This window comes from Salarias fasciatus, chromosome 22 (genome assembly GCF_902148845.1).
Source record: "Salarias fasciatus chromosome 22, fSalaFa1.1, whole genome shotgun sequence".
Taxonomy (NCBI): Eukaryota; Metazoa; Chordata; class Actinopteri; order Blenniiformes; family Blenniidae; genus Salarias; species Salarias fasciatus.
The window spans coordinates 9,064,243-9,083,309 of NC_043765.1; the positions used below are offsets into that span (position 1 = coordinate 9,064,243).

The 19,067-nt window shown below is 41.5% G+C and overlaps 1 long non-coding RNA gene across 1 annotated transcript; it reads right to left on the reverse strand.

Moving 5' to 3' along the window:
* Positions 1 to 517: 517 nt before the first annotated feature.
* On the reverse strand, positions 518 to 18,687 carry LOC115409480 (uncharacterized). The gene is made up of 3 exons (XR_003933953.1): positions 18,672 to 18,687; positions 18,212 to 18,296; positions 518 to 658 (listed from the first exon to the last, which is right to left on the reverse strand). It is a non-coding gene; the product is annotated as an uncharacterized LOC115409480 (long non-coding RNA).
* Positions 18,688 to 19,067: the final 380 nt, after the last annotated feature.

Genomic DNA, 19,067 nt, shown 5'->3' on the forward strand with positions numbered 1-19,067 from the left:
AAGCCTCAAAAACGTTGGAAGCGCGAAGGAGTTATCGCTTCTCGCCACACGCCTCCTCTGTTACTCACAAGCGAGCCACGAGCTGCAAGATGTGGTTATAAAGCACTTTGAACCAATAATGCACTGATAATCGTCTCCAGGATGAAAAATTATGCAGTTTTAGTGCAGACAGCAGCATACACTGAGAAGTAATAGAACATTGTTTTGATGAGCTTAAATGTGGCTTTGATGGGATGTTTTGATGTATTTGAGGGTTTCAGAGGCGAAAAAAAAAATAACCTTGACGATAAATCAGATATTAAAAGCAAGTTAATGACATGAAGGTTAGAAGATGTGTGGTTTCATTGTTGGGTTGCTTTTTTGCTTCTTCTCTTGACACAGTCGGTTTGGCACCAGGTTCTGGTCTTGCTTGGAACTGATCAGCAGACGAGATAGAAAGAGGTTCGAAACCTCGATCGCACCCTCGTCAAAGAGGACAAAAAAAAAGAAGAAGAAGAAAAAAAGAAAAGAGGAGCAGGAGGAGTTCGCGAGAAGCCTCAGCTGGTAAATATTTCCCAGGAAACCTCCACTTGGCAGAGGGACAGTCTGGATCAGACTCCACTCTCTGGTTCTTCAGGTCCTTCACAGGTTGGCATCCACTTGTTCATCAGTTTTCACACTGCCAGAGAAAAACACACATGCAGAGTGTGAGAGCAGATTCAGATACTTTAGGCTGTATATTTATTATGACTGGGTTTTAGATTTGAGCTGAATTCACGGCATTGTTGTCCAAAAAGACAATGTAGACAAAATGCGTATAAAAAATAAGGAAATGTGGGACTGGTATGTTTTCTTGGTTGAAACAATGTTTCTAGCCAATGAATGCTATACCAATGGAAAGCTGCTGCCACACCTCTAAAGAATGTGCACTGATGAGCAGCAAAGCTGCTTGACTTGACTTCCATCTTCAGACAAATTGGCAATTTAACAGTTCATTGATGAACAAACAGGAGTTTCAGTGGTATGCTGAATAAAAGCCGCCTGCTCACAATTCTACTCTTCAAACAGTGTTTGTCAAAAGACAGTCAAGGTGGCTGAATGTGCTGCAGCACCAGAAGCTCAAAATGAGAGTGAAGAAAACTGCTGGACGTCGACAGAGAAGATTTGGAGATGCAGCTCCCACAAATGTTCGACCATTAGATGTGCGGTACAGTTCAAATGAGAATACTCCAGCTTTGGTATTAGAGTTAAAGCACGTGATGAGACCTCCACATGGGCAAAAAACACTTCTAGCTTCTTAATAACAAAAATAAAATTAAATTAAAAAAACATTGTTGTTACCTAAATCAGCAGCATTTGTCCAAATTGTATTTAAAAAGGAATCTGTAGCAGTTGCATTATGTGAGAAAACGTGCTTACAAATTAAATAAACTACAAACTGGAGTCATGTTTTCCTTTCTGATTCACAGTAACACACTGCATTAATCGCTTCTATCAAAATATTAATGATCACAATACTCAGGTTGTGTCTGACAATTAGAGCATCGTTTATCAGTGAAAGGAAACCTTTGCATTAATTCTTAAATTTCATCAGTCAATTATTCAAGGTACACATGTATTTGTGTTGTTAAAGGTTCACATTTTTGTCTTGCTGTATTTTCTGAGGCAGTTTTTTTCTGTCAGATGATAAAACAAGAGCAAAAACACGTCACAGCCCGAGACAGATGTCAACAACTTATATTTGACGTGACACACAGGCTCGTAGCAAACTGACTGCACTAATACTTCATCAAATACCAAAGCATGTGTGCAAAGAGGCACATTTGTAGCTCGGAATGGCAACGACAAGCAAGTGTTTGCAAAGACAAGTGAAAAAAAAAAGACATAAATCTTCTCATTTGATCGGCTCATTCGTGTTTGTGGCTGTAGCTATTCTGCAGCATTTTGAATGATTTGACGCTGGCACCCTGTGCTATTTACTCTGAGACAGTTAAGCTTTTACTCATAAGGTTGGCTTTGTTGCCTCCTGTGAGAAGAAATGCACAAACAGCACCAGAAGTTAATCTGAGCCGAGGGGAAATTTCTCCAGGAAGTCTCCCGTTAGGGTTATGGGGACAAGCAGGGACAGTTGGGGTCATTTTATTAAACACTTTGGCCTCGAGCAGCTTCTGAAAACACTAGTTGTACTGAACAGAGGGCACTACTGCCATTATATATCAACATTATACAGAAAAATAGATGCAGCACTTCCTACAACCACAGTTAAATATAAACATCAGCTGACAGAGGAGATGGGAGCAGCCGTGATCCGACTTTGATAAATGAGAGCAGGCGACGTGACAGATGCCATATGGAGTCATCCGACAGAAGGACAGAGGAAAGAGAGACCACAGATGTGTGTGAGTGTGTTCTGCTTACAGAATGAAGCCTGCAGCATCACAGAGTAGGAAAACACTGCTGTCAGGAAAAATCAAACAAAGTCTTTTTTTTGTTGTTGTTGTTGAATGTTTAATTGCTCCTTACAGCCTACATCCTCATGAAGTGGACGTAGTGATCAAGTCTGACAACATTCAGTCTTCTGTTCAAGTGCTGCTGATGTTAGTGCAAGCTCGAGCGTTATTTAGTTTGATTCATCTGACAAAAACTCTGATAAAACAGGACCGAGGGCAAAAACAGACTTTAACCCGGCCGCCAAACCACCAAAACCCAAATTGTTAAAACTTGAAGAAAACATTGATTTTTCTTTAGCAAATTTCCTGAGAGTATAACACTGAGACCTGGGCTGAGATATTGGGAATGTCGAAATGAAATGCAAGTCAGCATTAGCCTTTAACTCATGCTGTCAGGGCGAGTTTGTAAAAACATGCATATTTCAACAGTTATTGGAGAAGCTTTTTGGACATTTCATTGTATTTCATTAAACTTATTAGTATTTATCTTTGGAAGTAATTGTCTGAATTTGCAAAAAAGCATTACAATATTATTCCGTATTGTGAGCCACAACAAATTAAAACTTAAAAGATTAAACTGAAAGGTTATTATGCCATTATCTCACAGCTCTGGCCCATTCAAGATAAAACGTCTGTGGCCCTGAACTCTAGATATAGGAAAATGCTCTTGTTTCTTACAGTAGAAACATGTTGATATGAGGACTGAGTTAGTTCTGGATTAAATAAACAAGAGCTCAGTGAAACATGACATTGACAATGCTCACATGCAGTTCAGTTAACAGGACAAAGAGAGACAGCAGCTCTATGAATGTTTCCATATAAGACAAGAGTAAGTATACAATGGAAATCACATGAAGTGCAGAAATGAGAAAATGCAGTTTTAGATTTTAGAAGCTCAGTCCGATTTCTGCTATTTTTGGAGAGCAACAAAAGAGATATGACCAGCAGGACAAGATTCACAGCCCGGGAGCAGCAGCGCAGCCTCAGAAGTCAGGGCTGCAGCCACAAAAGCAAAGACATGGAGGAAGACAGCAGAAAACAAAAACAAGTACAAGGTCAGGAATTAATTATGAAATAGAAAAAAAATACAGTAGGTTGAGGGGGAAAATATGTGAGGACAGGATGTTCCTGGGTTCGAGTTAGAGCTGCCGGGGACTGTTTCCTGAATCACAGTAACCTAAATAGCCGCGGTCGTCTCTGCTGGAGCGTTGAGGGCACTCTGCTGCCCTGACAGCCTGGCTTCACATCAGTGTGTCTCCACCCTCCGGGGGCTTTTCCAACCCGCTTCCTCAGATGTCGTAATTAAGAAGCCCCTGCTGACAAATAGCTCCACTTCCAGTGGCTTTCGAGGCAACATGTGCATTCAATTCAATAATAACTGTGAGCGTGTGCGTGCAGATACAAAGTTTAAGGTTTACCAAGGTGAGGTTATCACTGCACTGTCTGCAGGAAGTGGAAGTGACAGGATTTTCCTTTCAACGTGTCTGTGGTTATTACAAGATGTTCTGCTTGTTACTCTGCATTAATCTACGAGTCTGAGCATGTGGGTCAAACTAAGCGGAAGACGGTGCAGTCATGTGGTCACAAATACAACACAATAAAACATCCATCCATCCATCCATTCTGGTCTGCTTCATGCAGCTGAAGGTCACGGGGGGCTGCAGCCAATCCCAGCTGAATACAGGCGGCGGACAGGTCACCACCAGTCCATCACGGGACACACACTAATCACCGTTGGCCTCTTTGTATCACAGTATTTCAGGATTTTTTTTAAGAAATAAGAGCATTTTAGTGAATAATATTTACTGAAATTAAGACTCTGTTGAAGATTCCAGCCCATACTGAGAACTGCTGGTATGTCATGATGTCCACAAACTGGCAACTTGACATGGTTATTTTATTGATAAGAGTATGATTCAAATATTTATGTTCAGTCTAATCCTTTTACAGAAATTCTTATTTGCTGAACCAACATGGTAAATGTCAAAAATATTTCCAAACTATTTTTTTACCACTGGCTTCACATTTTCACAGAAGCTTTCTAAAACTCAGGGCTAAAATCATTTCAATCATACTAAGAAATGCTCATTTGTCGGTGTGTGACACTGACATTCCTCGGCTGAATGTTTGGTATCAAATTATAAGATCCAATTTCAAAGTAAAGCACAGAATTTCATTCATTCATTCACTGAGGGAGTCATGGTTTATAGTAATAAGTGTAGGTAGAATGAACTGACGACACTAAGAAAACGTTAGTCCTGCCAGGCCTCCTCTCTCTAAATGAACCGTTCCTTATGTGACGTTTGCTGCTAGTTTGCGTGCTCTTACCAAATTGTGAGATTACGATTGAAAGAGGGCTCTGTAAATCCCAGCGGGGGAACCGAGATGTGAAAGCAGCCAAGCCCACATGCCAAGAAAGAGTTAAGACCTTTATTATGTCTTCCAGCAGGCACTGCAGCCTTCCCATGTTTCCGTAGATGCCTGAATAGTTTCTGCTTTGCATGCCCGTGTGCCTGCGTCTTCAGCCCGTCTGTCTGCATGAGAGCACCCTGCTGCTCTCGCTCCGTCTCCCTGCCTTTTTCCTGTCTTCCTGCTGATCTCGGCCATTCGTCTTGCTGCGCGCCTCCGCAAATGTATGGATTGGTCCTGCTGCCTATAGCCTGCTGCGCCGCCTCCCTGCCAAGAGTGTGTGCCAGAGCCGTGGCACATGCAGCAACAAGATGGTGTACTGAAGCCATGTCCTATTTACTGTACACTCCAATAACAATCGGCGTTTAATAAAAGTGCACTCACAACATAGGTTTAATCTGTTAAGTCAGTTTTCTGTACAAAACTGCAGATAAATGAGTAGTTTGATTTGTAATCATAAACTTTCATGCATTATTCCTATAACTCTGACAGACATTAAACAATGATGATTCTAAGTCCAATACTCAGAATTTCAGGAGTTGATTCAGCCATTAGGATACAATAAAGATAATCATCCCTACATAGTTGCAGCACTTTAAAGATCCTAAAAACACAAAACATATGGACTGAAAAATCTAAGTAAATCAGGGCTGCCAACTTCAAATTCTTACTCTTCACACCATTTGTCTCAAGCTGAGCAATGAATTAAAGAGACTTGTCTTAAAAAAGCTCGGAAACAGTCAACATTCGGCTTCATGTTTCCACTAAACATATTCAATTCTACTAAGGAGGCGGAAAGGATCTCTTCAGGTCCCGGTGTGACATGCGCGGAAGGTGTTTTAATATTAAAAATATCAGTTTCGAACTTGGTCTATTCTGCTTCTCACCATATGACTGTACTTCTCAAAAATCGCACCCTGGATAACAATTCCATCTCGGTCCAATCCACAGTAAATAATTGAAATTGCAGTAACGTCATGATAATCGACTTCAATTCGCAGTTATTTTTAACACTGTGTTACAAAACCTAAATGCGTGAGTAATGCTTGGCTGATGAGTCAAACATTCAGAAATGTGGTGTCAGTCTGTCAGCCCGCTGCCATACTGTGTTGTTCACGAGGAACCGGACAACCTATAGTTCAGGAACAACATACGTTCACCTCCTGAACTTAACCGTATAGAGTAGAACAACAAACATTTCTATCTGTAGTCAGAATCACTTTATCCGTCAGTGAAAATGAGGCTGAAGAAGGTGAAACGTTGAGGAAAGACATTTTATTTCATGATACAAGGATTAGCACATCTCTCAGGTAATTAACTGAGGTTGACAGCCAGGCTGACTGATCGTTCTGAACTTTGCTTGGTTATAATTATATAACGTCATCTGCAAAAGACGGATCCTAATTTTCTTTGTACACATGTACAATGAACTGAATCCAAAACAGGAATATGAAGGAAACATTTCTTTTAAAACCTACAACAGATTTACGCCTCAGTTCCCAAACTCCCTGTGAGAAAAGAGGTGATGCAACCCAGTGGCAAACAGCAGCTGTCACAACCTCTCTGGAAAGATCATTTAGCTTTTTCTATTGTAAAGAGAGAAAAAGAAAAACAAAAAGCGTGAAGACTTAACATCTGATATGTTGTCGTTGTGCTACCAGCTAAACGTATGCTTCACCATTTTATTATTTATGATTTTTTTTACTTCTATTGAAAAAAAAACAACCTAAACTGTTTCAATTACAGCTAATATCAGGTCAGTGGCTTTCAAAGTGTAAAGCTCACTGACTCTGGAGGACCTTAAAGAGCTTCTTCTTTTAAGTGGAAGTGGGGTTTTTTCCATGTAAGTGCAATAGAGACAATTTATTACAATTTTATCTTGAGAGTAAAAGCAGAAACATAACAGTTATAGCTGCTGCAGACTCTCTGTGAAAACCATATATTTCAAAATAAACAATCTAACGAGCAAAACAACAGTTGTGCATTACAACATGTTGATTTTTCACCTGGAGTAAATCATACTCGGCTACTTTGTCAAAATAACCACAATATTGCAGCACTGTAATACTTGATTTATTATTGTAAATCCAAGATAATTTTTTTTTAATTTAGGGAAATTTTTAAAGGAGAAATGCTGAAATTCATGTGATGTTGGTCTGACACTTCAAAACATTGTGTTATACTTAAGTTGAAAACGGAAAGAAGGTATGATTCAACAACATGTTGAATCCCAACATCCCAACAAGTGGGAGGATTAAATCGCTGTGAAACGCCAAAAGCTCCTACAGTTGACAGAGCTTGATACTTTCCTCCTTATATGAGCTTTGAACAGCGAGAAGAAACCTGAGTACCCAGAAAAAAAAACCACCGCGAACCACTACACCACCAACGATCAGGCTTAAAGCAGCCTTTATAAAGATCCATTACCAGAACTGCCACAGGAATCGCTCCTTCTCGTGGAAAGATACGTAATTTCTTGTTAAGGGCAAGTACATTTTCACACAATATTTAGATACCATATCGACCAAACAGTTCATCTATTATTAATATGTGACAGGTCAATAAATAATGGAAAGGCTGTTAGTTGCAGCCCTGGAGGGTGTCTGCTGGAAGGCTTCACACCACAGTGAACATCTCCTTTCTCCCCTTACAGGGGTGTGTTTATGTGTGTCATTCCACATTATCCAGGCACACTGGGGAGATTGTTGTTGTTTTCTGGCGTTGCTGCAGATTGTGCATGCCTCTACGTGCACGTACTGTATATGTGCGTCGCTGCTGCTGCTGCTGCCTGAGTTCTCCTGGCAGGAATGAATGAGCTTTAAAGACGCAGAAGCTCCCTGACAGGCGGTGAGTTAGTGCAGCGGACCCCTCCCCGCTGCGACCCCCCCAATAACACGTCCACACCACCCCTCCATCCCTCCACTCATCCATTCACTCCCTCCATTCCTTCCTTCTTCACTGCCGGTGCGTGGGCTCAAGCGTCTCTCTGAGAATAGCACTGCAGCATTGAAAAGACAGAAAGCAAGAAAAAAAAGATGTTTGTTCCTCTTGTTATTATCTGGATTTTGTTTTTTTTTTGTTTTTTTTTCCTATAATGCGTCTCTTTCTGTAACAACACAAACAGTGTCAGTCAATCCCGCTGGCTGGCATCCATATTTGCACTGTCGGTAGTCTGTCATCTCACAGCGGTTTGTTTCTGTATGAATTTACTCCTTTTTCTCATTCACAACCTTCCTCCTCCTCCTCCTCCTCCTCCTCCTTCCTCCTCCTCCTCCTCCTTCTCTCTCTGCATTGTCATTTTATTCACCGCACTCGTCTTTTTCCCTTTCCTCCTCTTATTCACCCCATCCTCACCTCATCCCTCCTTCACCTCGCCGCCTTCTCCTCCTCTGTGAAGCATGCTGGGAAAAGTGCCAGTGGACGGGGGCATGCACCAGCAGCGGCGGCAGCCAGTACAGTGTGGCGCCGTATTCTAATGTGGACCGAGGCGAAGCTGGCAGAGCCGTCGCTGCGGTGAACTCTGTCCATAAAGGTCAGTGCACTGCCCTTGGTCCTGAAACTCCATAAAAACTGCGTTAAAAATAAAAATCTATTAATGCAGCCTAGTTTTTGGATCATAATGCAGAGTGAGGAATATTACAGGAGGCCCCAGCTTCCATTAACTCTCGTGAATCCGACACTACATCATGTCGTAATGATTTATCTCAGACGGAAGTTGAGTAATCTGGTCCGTGCTGGAGTCAACTATCACTACACTCGTTAACACGTATAAAATGCTGACAAGCAAAAAAATTGTACAGGGCTGCTTTTAGTGACATGTTTATGTTTTCAGTCTTTACAACATATTCCTCTCAATGTGTAAGAAAATGTGTAAAGGATTTTAAAAAAAAAATACATGGGATGGCTGATAATTCACACGATGATATCAGAAAAAAAACATTTCACAGATGATGACAATTTGTGCCAGTAAGTAGAGCCCATTATAACAAAACAGCGTTGCTTTCAGACGACTTTGCTATTTAGTGAATATTCTTATTAGTTGTCTTATTTTTTGTCGTGAATCAGCCACAGTCAGAGGCAAAACTCCAAGTTTAAATTCCTTTCCCTCTACATCGTGGCCTGTCTTACCCTCAGGTGTGTACTGTACATCAACTATTGAGAAAATATCAGTTTGTAACAGTCCTGAGAAGCAGGAAGTTGCAGGTTCCAAAAATCAGTTCTTGTGGATCCTGAGGAAAACATTAGTACAATACTTTAAAAATGGATATTTTAAGATTAAAAGAAAAACATATCAATGAGTCTCAGTAGTAACATCCTTCATCTCTTTATTTCTACTGCGAAAAGATCCGTTTACTGTATAGTCATTACAAAGAAGGACAGATCTCACATCTCAAACTTTTCTTCTGTTGCATTTTCGATTCGAGAGTGAAAATAACAGCCTATTTCCACAATGATTTTCTCTACAGTGACTACGACTCATCGACGACTCACTGCAGCTCTTCTAATGATTGTAGGATACTCGCTTCGGAGCTGAGGCAACGATTGCATGTTTCTCTCACTGAGAAAACAACAAACACCCCGAGTGTGTATTCCTCTCCGTCTCCTGATGATTTCACCTTCTCCCACATGCACTTGTGCAGATCACGATGCATTCCATTGGACAAAAGATGACATCATTTAAGACACACTCAGGATGCATCCAGCTCTCGAGGGAGAAGCGCACGCATGTCGCTCCGCATCTTTAATGCCTTAATCTCCACAAAGAGATGCCGGCGAGTGAAAGCCAAATCCAAACACAATGGGATTTGGGTGCTAGAGGAGTTCCAGTAATCCAAGTAGTATTGAACAATAACATTTCCATTCAGTTCTGCTTTCCCTCCATTCAAACGTGCACTTTAAGGGTTCTTTTATTGATCACCACTGACAACAAATCCAAAAGAAACAAGCTGGGGAATAATGTTTGGGCTGATTCGTGACTCTAAAAGGAGAAGTTGGATGAAAAAAAAAACAGGAGGTGATCGGTAAAACCTCAGAGTTCATCAAGCTTTCTGAGACTTCCTAGGAATTTCAAGAGCTGTTCCTTACAAATGCCCTGAAGATTTAGGCAGTTTCAAATGATGTTGTTTGTACTGACCACTATTTCGAGCCACTCATGGACGCTATGGGCTCGCAGCTGCGTGCGGGCGTCGGTTACCTCTGGTTCAGATCATATTCCAAGTGCCTTCTCATTCGAACAGAAGAAAATAGTCCTCATAGAAAGGAGAAATGACACAGCATAATAAAATAAAGTATCAAAACCACAGGCTGATGGCTATTAAGGATTTTAGCTTAGAAAATCTGGCTTTAATGAGTGTTTTAATATGATTTTTAAATATTAATTAGCCAAGAAAAGAGCCTAAAATCAGCTTACTGGATCATAAACAATGACTGCCTTTAGGCAACCGCAATAAATTCACTGCCAGTTTTGCACATTTGAAGCTAAAATCACAATTTCTCTGCTTTCCATTGCTGTCCAGTTTGTGTTTGAGAATGAAGTGGCAGAGCGCTAGCACTGAAGTAAACAAAAGGACACTGAATGGGCCTCTATATTTAATTTGGTTGTTTTCATATTAACAATAAACCAATATACTGTTTCACTCCTAACTGCCTGCGACGTCTCAGCTGAGATTTTTGTTATCCAGATATCCACTGTTGCCTGAGATTGCACGGTCTCCATACAACTTGTCTGTGACAGGACCATCTCACGCTAAGATAAAAACAACACGCCACAAACAAGTGGTTGATAAAACCACCGCGAAAGTTTAAACTTCCAGCATCCCCGCACAGCAGTAAAGAGTCAGCAGTTAACAAACGTCTGTGAACTTTGAACATCCCCAGCTGTCCTTTTCAGCAGCGGCTGAACTTCATTCATGTCCAACGTTCCTCTCAAGAACAAAGTTACTTTTGGAATTTGGGTCTCGGGTCCATCTGGCCTACTTTCGCCGAGTCTCTCCCTGAGTTACATCCTGCCCCAATTCCTGCGGACAGACAGCGCTAAAAGGCCATTTCCCAGCATCAAGGGACCATCCGCAGCATTTAGAGTTGTGTGAGATGCAGGAAACACAAACTTCTCTCGGAAAGTAAGTGATGACACACTAAACTTTTTCACTGCAACCCTTGTGTATTTACAAAAACCTTCTGACTTCTTGTACCAAACATTTCCAAATCAGCAGTAAGAATTTAGTTTGCAAAGTCACTGAGTTAGTGTGTTACAGGCAGACAGAATAGTGAGTGAGTTGGAAAGTACATGACCCAGTCTTCTAAATTATCTCAATATTTTTTCAACATTTTTTAAATAATCGTAACAGTAAAACAGGTGCTGTAAATACAACATGATGGAAAATGATGGTTGTTGTGCTGTTGATCATTTTTCAGCCTGGCTTCATCTTGCAGAGCCTGACCACAAAGCCCCTGTCATCATGCAACAAAAGGCTAATTCTCATCCTTTCAGTCTTTCCTCAGGTAGACAGCGTGTCAGCGGCGGAGGCCAACAATCTGACCTCAGCCTGACAGGACACACCAGCCGCCGTCATTCCGGCTCTCACAACAGTCAACAGACTCGAGGCTTAAAAATGCACTGCAGCCGGAAGATATGATATCTTTATGCAGTCAGTGGCCCCTTTAAGGGCCAAAAAAGGTCAAAATTAATGCAAAAGAGGGTGGAATACACAGACTTTTTGTTTAATCCGTGAAATGTCAGTTCACCAGTTAATGCTACTTCATCCTAATGGGCTATTTATACCAATGCCCAGCAGCGGCATAAATAAGCATTAGGTCATTTCGAGCTGGGTTGAAACGGGGGAAAAAGACTTCTGAAAATACCACTCCTAATTGTATGATTTGAAAGTTAAATCACTTCCTGGGTTAAAGCATGCTATAAAGCTGCATTTGGCATTTAGGAGAATCAAAGCTGGTCCTCATAGGTAAAGTCTTTAAAGGGTAAAGACGCATTTAAACAAACACAATGAAAAGCTGTGAAATGACGCGAAGAATATCAACTGATTATTCCTTTACCTGAGGTTTAATCAATACTGAGAGGCTGAATTGCTGTCAAGTGTCATTATGTGATATGTAAATGTAATTATTGATTTGGTGGCAGTGTCTCTGTTGATGACACCATATGCTCTCGTCGTTAACTGTGAAGAAGATAGTGACAGCCACTGCAAATGAGGACAATCGCAAGACATCACACAGATTTATTTGCTCCGTTAGTCCCAACGCTGCCGGCCTGCAAAAAAAAAAAAAAAAAAAAAAAAAAAAACACTTTGGGTATTTCTTTCAAAAGATTATCAACTGTATAATTAGTCAATGTGATCCGGGTGATAATTATTCCCCTTGCATGGAAACGGAGGTGATTTTTTTTTTTTTTTTTTTTTTTTTTTAATGCGACAGCTTCAGAAGGCGTAAATTCAACATAATGTTTAGCTGTCACCATGTATGTGCAGCAGTGGGATGTTTGCCCGCAGTCCCATCTGTTGAAGGTGGTGGATATGACTGGGGATTTGAAAAAAAAAAAAGAAATAAAAAAAAAGAAAGAGAAAAAGCTAGCTGCTACCCTCGCAGCCAACTGGAAGGTGTCGGTCCAGCGAGGGGCATTTTCAGCTCGCGCCAGGCCTGAGTGCTATGACTAACCTCTTGGTAAATAATTTCAGCTTCAGCAGTGGCACTTGGTGGCTGTTCAGCTCTGCTCAGACGGTGTGACACTGGCAAGCCGCATCGACAAAGCAAGTCAACAAACACTCTAACAACAATCGCTGCCTGCCAAGTGTCTTCCCATGAAAAGAAGTTGTAGGAAGACACCAGATAAAGCCTCTGCTCAACATTTCCGATGCTTTAACTCGTGTTGGGATGATAAAAGACAAATATTCTAATTAATTAGGGGCTCCGTAATTAACTGAATTTTCCCAGAACTGATAAAAGAAATAATATGCAACATGACGGCTCTTATTTGGGGATTTTTCTTCAAAGCAGTTGTGTCAAACACATTTCAGTTCAGGCTGCACATACTGCACAATTTCATCTTGTGTGAGTCGATCCAGCAAAATAGTGCCACAATTACCCACAATTACCTTTAAATTTAAATTTTGAAGTTTTACTTTGTTTAGGCACAGCATACACATAATGAAAATGTCAAGATTTTTACAAAAATCAAAGAATTACTGAAGAAAATAACTCCATAGTAACATAAATCAAACTTTAATGATATCTTCTGGTGCAAAATACAGTGTAATATCAAAAAACTTCCCCTACAACTCTAGCATTATGCGCGTTTTCACACCTCATCCTGACAGCACGGCTTTGAGGCTAAAACCAGTTTATCCTTAATATCAGCATCACCAATATCTGAGCTCACTAAACAGTGAATCAATAAAATGCAATTAAATGCAGGCATTTTTCTATCTGTAATTAATTCACTTCATGTTTTGAAGTCCAAGCCCTCGTTCTGTGACAAGTAAATCTCATACAATATGGTTTACAGTTTCTCGTCCATCCATCCATCGCCAGGTTGGAGGCAGTGTTAGCTCACACTGCATTCGAGATGGACGTAATCAGTCAGCAAAAACAAACTGATGTTCAGCCCTCATTAATGGACACCAGAAATAGTCAGTTAAACCCGATATTTTATTATGTACAAGTGCTTTCTTCTTGACTGAAACCACCAAGGAATCGTGAAGGCGTTTTGGACATAAACCTGTACGGAACAACAGCTCAACGCGACTCAACCAGTCTTAATTCTATTTCCAGGTAGTTATAAGAAAAATTGAGTCGTGAGAACATCCTCACTCTGAACAAACCGATCATAGGAGGACCACACTGACAGACACACGATCACACTTACGAGCTACAGTATTTGAAGATATCAATAAGTGTATGAATTTTAAGCCGTCGGGAGGAAACAGGACTGCTGTTTCACACACAAACACACACACACACACACACACATGCAGGACCCTCACCTGGGTTCAAACCAGGGATATTTTCACTGTGAGGCCAGAGTGTGAACTACTACAGCACTGTGCTGCTCTCTCTCTCTCATTAATCTAGAGGTCCTAATAAGAAACACGTATTGCCCCAAGATGCTTTCACATGAAATGACGGAGGGGATTAGAAACCTCATTAAATCCAGCAACAAAGACACTGTGTTGACAACAACTGAACAAAGTCATACACTCCCACACAAAAACAGCCAACAGTCAGTCATCATGTAATCGCTGGAGAGATCGGATGAGCCAATTACTGTCAGATACACAAAGGAACAGCATGGCCTAAAATCAAAAGCACCTTAAATAAAAATGTACATTACCTTAGTTCATCCATTAGGCTGTTATTATTGCCTCAAATCTGCACATGACTGATTGTCTGTCCTGATTAGTTTTACTGTGACCATGACGCACATGTGGAGCTGTGGGCAGCCTGGTTGGTTGAGTAAGACAATAATAGTTGCTTCTGCTATTTCCAGCTTGGACAATTTATTCATTTGTACGCTTTTCTTACTGACCTAAATTTTTATACTTTAAAAGAAAAGAAAGAAAAGAAAAGGATGCTGGACAGTTTCATGGCAGAGTGCTGCAGGGATGACGTGATGACGCAGGGATGACGAGGGCTCTGGTTCATCGACAAGGTTTTCAAAGTGTGGGAGGAAGAAGCCCCCCAGTTAGAGAACAACATGTTTGCCACCGAGATGCACCATTGGATGGTATCATCAGGAAGCTGGTAGAAAACATCCTCAAAAACAAGGAAAAGAAACTGAAGTAGGAGAAGCTATTCCAGTGTTTTGGAGTTTTCCTGCCTGCTTAATGCTTTTTTGAAGCTGACAATCACAGATTTTTATTTGACCTTCAGCTTCCACCTATACTTTATTAACAAGCACATTTCACAAATGACACAGTGTAGCAACCAGCCTGTGAAAATACTCATTTGGAGTACTCATAATCTTCTTTTAAAATGTCTGAGATAAACAAGAAGGATCTCTTCAGTGTGTATCGACTCCACATATTTCGAGAATCCAACCCAAAACAACTGACTTTAAGACAAAAAAACTAAAGTGCTTTGATCTGCTGAGGGTTTTTTTTCTTTCAAAACATCGCATAAGTGAACCAATAGCTGTTGTTTGTATTGGTTTCAGCTAACACTTAGGTTAGGCGTTATACTGCGACAAATTCAGATTTGTAAACACTCTCACCAAAATAAGACTTAAAGATCTGTGGGCCCCTCTCTGAGCTCCGTTTGCCAAAATATTACAGTGAAGCCAAACGCTGGCAGACAAACGAACAAACAGGAGCCTGTCCCAGATCATCTCTACATTCTTTTTCTGATTTTCCTCAATATGTGTTAATCTAATTAGGACTACCTCAGTACTAGAAAATCCTTAAACCCTCCACCCCCCAGCCCCACCAGGTTGGGAGCCACTGCCACGGAGGACAGTAAAGACCAGACGGCATCGGGTCCTGCTGCGGCTTCAGTCTTGCTATCTCCATTCCCAGCTGACAGGATAACAACCCCCTGCTGCGGCCCAGCAGGTCAGCTTCATGTCAACTTACTATTAAAGACAGTAAATGTGTTCAACTAAAATAAAAAGCTGCAAAAACACACCGTTTACACAACATATTCAAGCGAAAACGCAAAACTATTTCTATTTCCCTGTAAATGGACATCATTTTCAAAAATGTTGACACGTAAACATGAAATTTTTCTGAAACAACACAAAAAAATCTGTTTTCACTTGAATCGCTGTCACAGAAATGGGGTCAGGCTTTTACAAACTAATTAGGGATGCGTGCTCAGTTTAATCGTTTCTGAGGAAAACCGTGGAAAACCGTGGATAACAGAATTCCGGCTTTAGCATGAGTGCGTTGAGCCTTTTGGAGATTAATATTTCTAAAAAAATAAAATAAAAAATACACCTACAGATGTGTTGGATCAAGTGGAGGAGTCACTGTACAAAAGAGTACAGTGTTTGTTCCTGGAGGTTGTTGTGAGCCGAGAATACCATCAGCCAGTTGTACCCACGTCTCCGGTGATGACGTGAACGCCCGAAAACTCTCCACACGCCGCCGGTAAAATCCCCCAACATCCGGGGGTGCGGTGAAGGCTGTTTGTCTTACGTATGAAGCCCGTTTAAAGCTCCTCTGGGGGACACTGAGAGCCCTGACCACCACCAATCAGATTAATCACTGCTGACTCATAAAACAACTGTGATGGATGGTGAGGCTGCAGACGATCCACCTCCTCCACCGCGCTGGGAATGAGCTGCAGGGACCAACATCCATAACCCGGCTAAAGCCGGCCATCAAGCAGCAAACAAGAGAGTGATTTAAAATCCATAATTACACCTTCCTCCCCTGCGCTTTGGTGATATATATCACCCAAAATACACTAGAGTTTAAGGAACACCCTCCCTCTGATACTGGGTTATATCATCCCTCTGTAATGTGCAGAGTGTCATCGGGCCGCTTTCTCACCTGCTTCCACTTCAATCAGCCGTTCCCTGCATTTCCCACAATGCCGTTCAACAGCCCCCAGAGAGTGGGAGGGAACTTGTTGATTTCACTCAAAGGTAGGCGTACATAGGCATACAAACAGCTTGGAAGTGCGATCACTCAGCTCTGGGGTTATCCGTGCGTCCCGTGGCTCCACAGCAGTCTGGTGCACAGAGGCTGCTGCGGGAGCGCACAGCGCTCCGCTGGGTTTCCTCCATCGTATCAATGTCAAGCGCTGCTGTGAAAGAGCTGCTCGCAGAACAACTATTCTGTCTGCCGGTGAGGAACTGACACTAAATCGCCCAATTATAACGGCAATTTACATAGCAAAACAACAACCGTATTCCTGAAATGAATTCAGCCTGAAAATCAATCTCGAACACACCGACTAGCCAAACGAACCATTCATCAAACCAAAAGTGTCAAGTAATAATTGGTTTTAGCTTCTCAGCAATGAAGATTTGCAGCTTTTCTATAATTAATGTGATTGTAAATCGAGTTGTGCTTTGACAAAGCGAGCGATTTCATGACATCTGCTCAAGGAAATTTAAATATACACGCACAACAATATCAACGAAACAATTGAACACTGCGGCTTCGCTCTCATTTTCAACAAATAACAACTGAATGTTTCTGAGTTGTAAAATGATTTACAAATACTTTCAGAGACCGTGGTTATATGAAAAAGGCACATTTTTGGATTTATTCAGGAAAAAGGTTTAATTTATTTGCAGTCCAATTATGAGGATAAAAAGCACTGATCCAAGCCATCTGTTATCATGTCTATAGTGTTTTGATGAAAAACTGAAAAATGAGTGACTCAGTCCCAGATATTGGTGTAGGATGAATCATTTATGTCATTTATCGAAAATAAGATCAGCTAGTTCCTGCTTCTATTGTGTTTCATAACGCAGTATATCTAAAATACATATAAACTCCAATTTCCACTCCATTATCCTCCACTTCCTGGTAACTAGCAATGCAATCAACAACCAGAGCTGAGGAACACATTGCAAAATGTATTCTGTGCTTGTTTTTGAGTGGTTGTTTTTTTTTTTTTTTATTATCATGACAAATCATTTAGACATGTGAAATATCACATATATGTGGCTAAATAGGCCAAATCTAAGTGTGTGAATAATGCATGAAGGGAAGCTCTTCTCAAATGGACCCACTTTAGTAACCCAGTGAGGCAGGTGTAGGTGTGCAGCTCTAAAAATCCTGGCTAAAATCCTCATCCTCAACCACACACTTTCCTGCTACTGTAATGCAAGCTGCTCATCCAGAAACATGCACCTACACACACACATACACACACCTGCATACCAAAAGCACACATGCACATCCAGAAATCCACAGGCACAGCATAAATGAAAGCTGTCCAGCACCTGTGAGCCTCTGAGGCAACAGTGCAGTCAGTTTGCAGTGTTTCTGCATTAGCATGATGCATTAGCATTCATGAGGCAATTATGCTCATGTTGGAGCCAGTCATGGCTCTCCTGTGCGTGTGTGCAAGTGTGTGATCATCAGTTGCTGTTTTTTTTCTCCTCATGGCTCTAATGTTGCATACACAGACAGAAACACATAATCACCCCGCTTTTTTCTTTCAGAGGCTGCGAGGTGACTCCATGTATGGGTGATGCTGTTGCTGCATTCAGGGCATCACAGTGAGACACAAAATGGGAGGGTTTTGTTGCATTATGCCGAGGCGTTACAGTGTTGTGTGCATGTATGGTAGTAGCAGATGAGAGAGCAGCCTCATGATTGAAAAAAAAAAAAATAAAATAAACAGTTCGCCTGTCTACCAACACTGCAGCAGCAGAACACGGACAAAAACGAAAATCAGCAAAATACCTGTTTTTATTTTGTCTCTTTTTACGCAAAGGCTCCACAGAGAGGATGCTGATCCTATAGATGCGGCACCCGGCACCATTTTCCCCTTTGAGGAAACAAAGAAGAAAGAAAGAAAAAAAAACACAATACCTTTCATGAATTAAGAGGAGAAAGCAGTTTCTCCCTTTCATTAATAAACACAGGCTTACCCAAAAGCGCAAACATTGCAGTGCCACACATGCGCCCTAGCAGGGAAATGTGGCATCACTGACGCCTTTAAGTTCATTTGTGCATCAGTAATTTTTTTTTTATAGGAGAGTAAGGTGCAAACTACGACACTCAGTGACCCATTTCCATCTTTACCAAATTTGTCTGGCTTTGAAGTTATTCAGGGTTAAAAACACGACTTGCTTCACAATTATTCCACGTTTATGAACCAAACGGCCACTCCGCAGGAAGAAAAACGCGTTATTTCATTTACCTCTTCTTTCCCGTGTCGTCTTCTCTTCCTATTGTGATTCCTGGAGTGTGACATGAAAAGTGTCACCTACATTTTTCATTGTAATCCGCAGGTCTGGAGGAAGGAATTGATTAGCCGCAGTGAAGCCTGGCGCGCGACTCTCCTCCGATACAAAAACAACAACAACACACCGACACACCGGAAGCGTATAAAGCCTAAAAAAATGATTTCTCCGTTTGTGCTGTCAGCGTGTTGTCAGTGTCGGCTGCGCTCCGGCACCGTGATGCTCCAGAGCTCCTCGGCGCTGCTCTGCCTCCGTCTCCCTCACCGCCTGCTCTCTCTCAGGTCCGCTGCGCTGCGCTGCCCGCGCGCGCATTGGTCGACACGTTGGAAAATGAGCAACCAATCAGGTGGCGG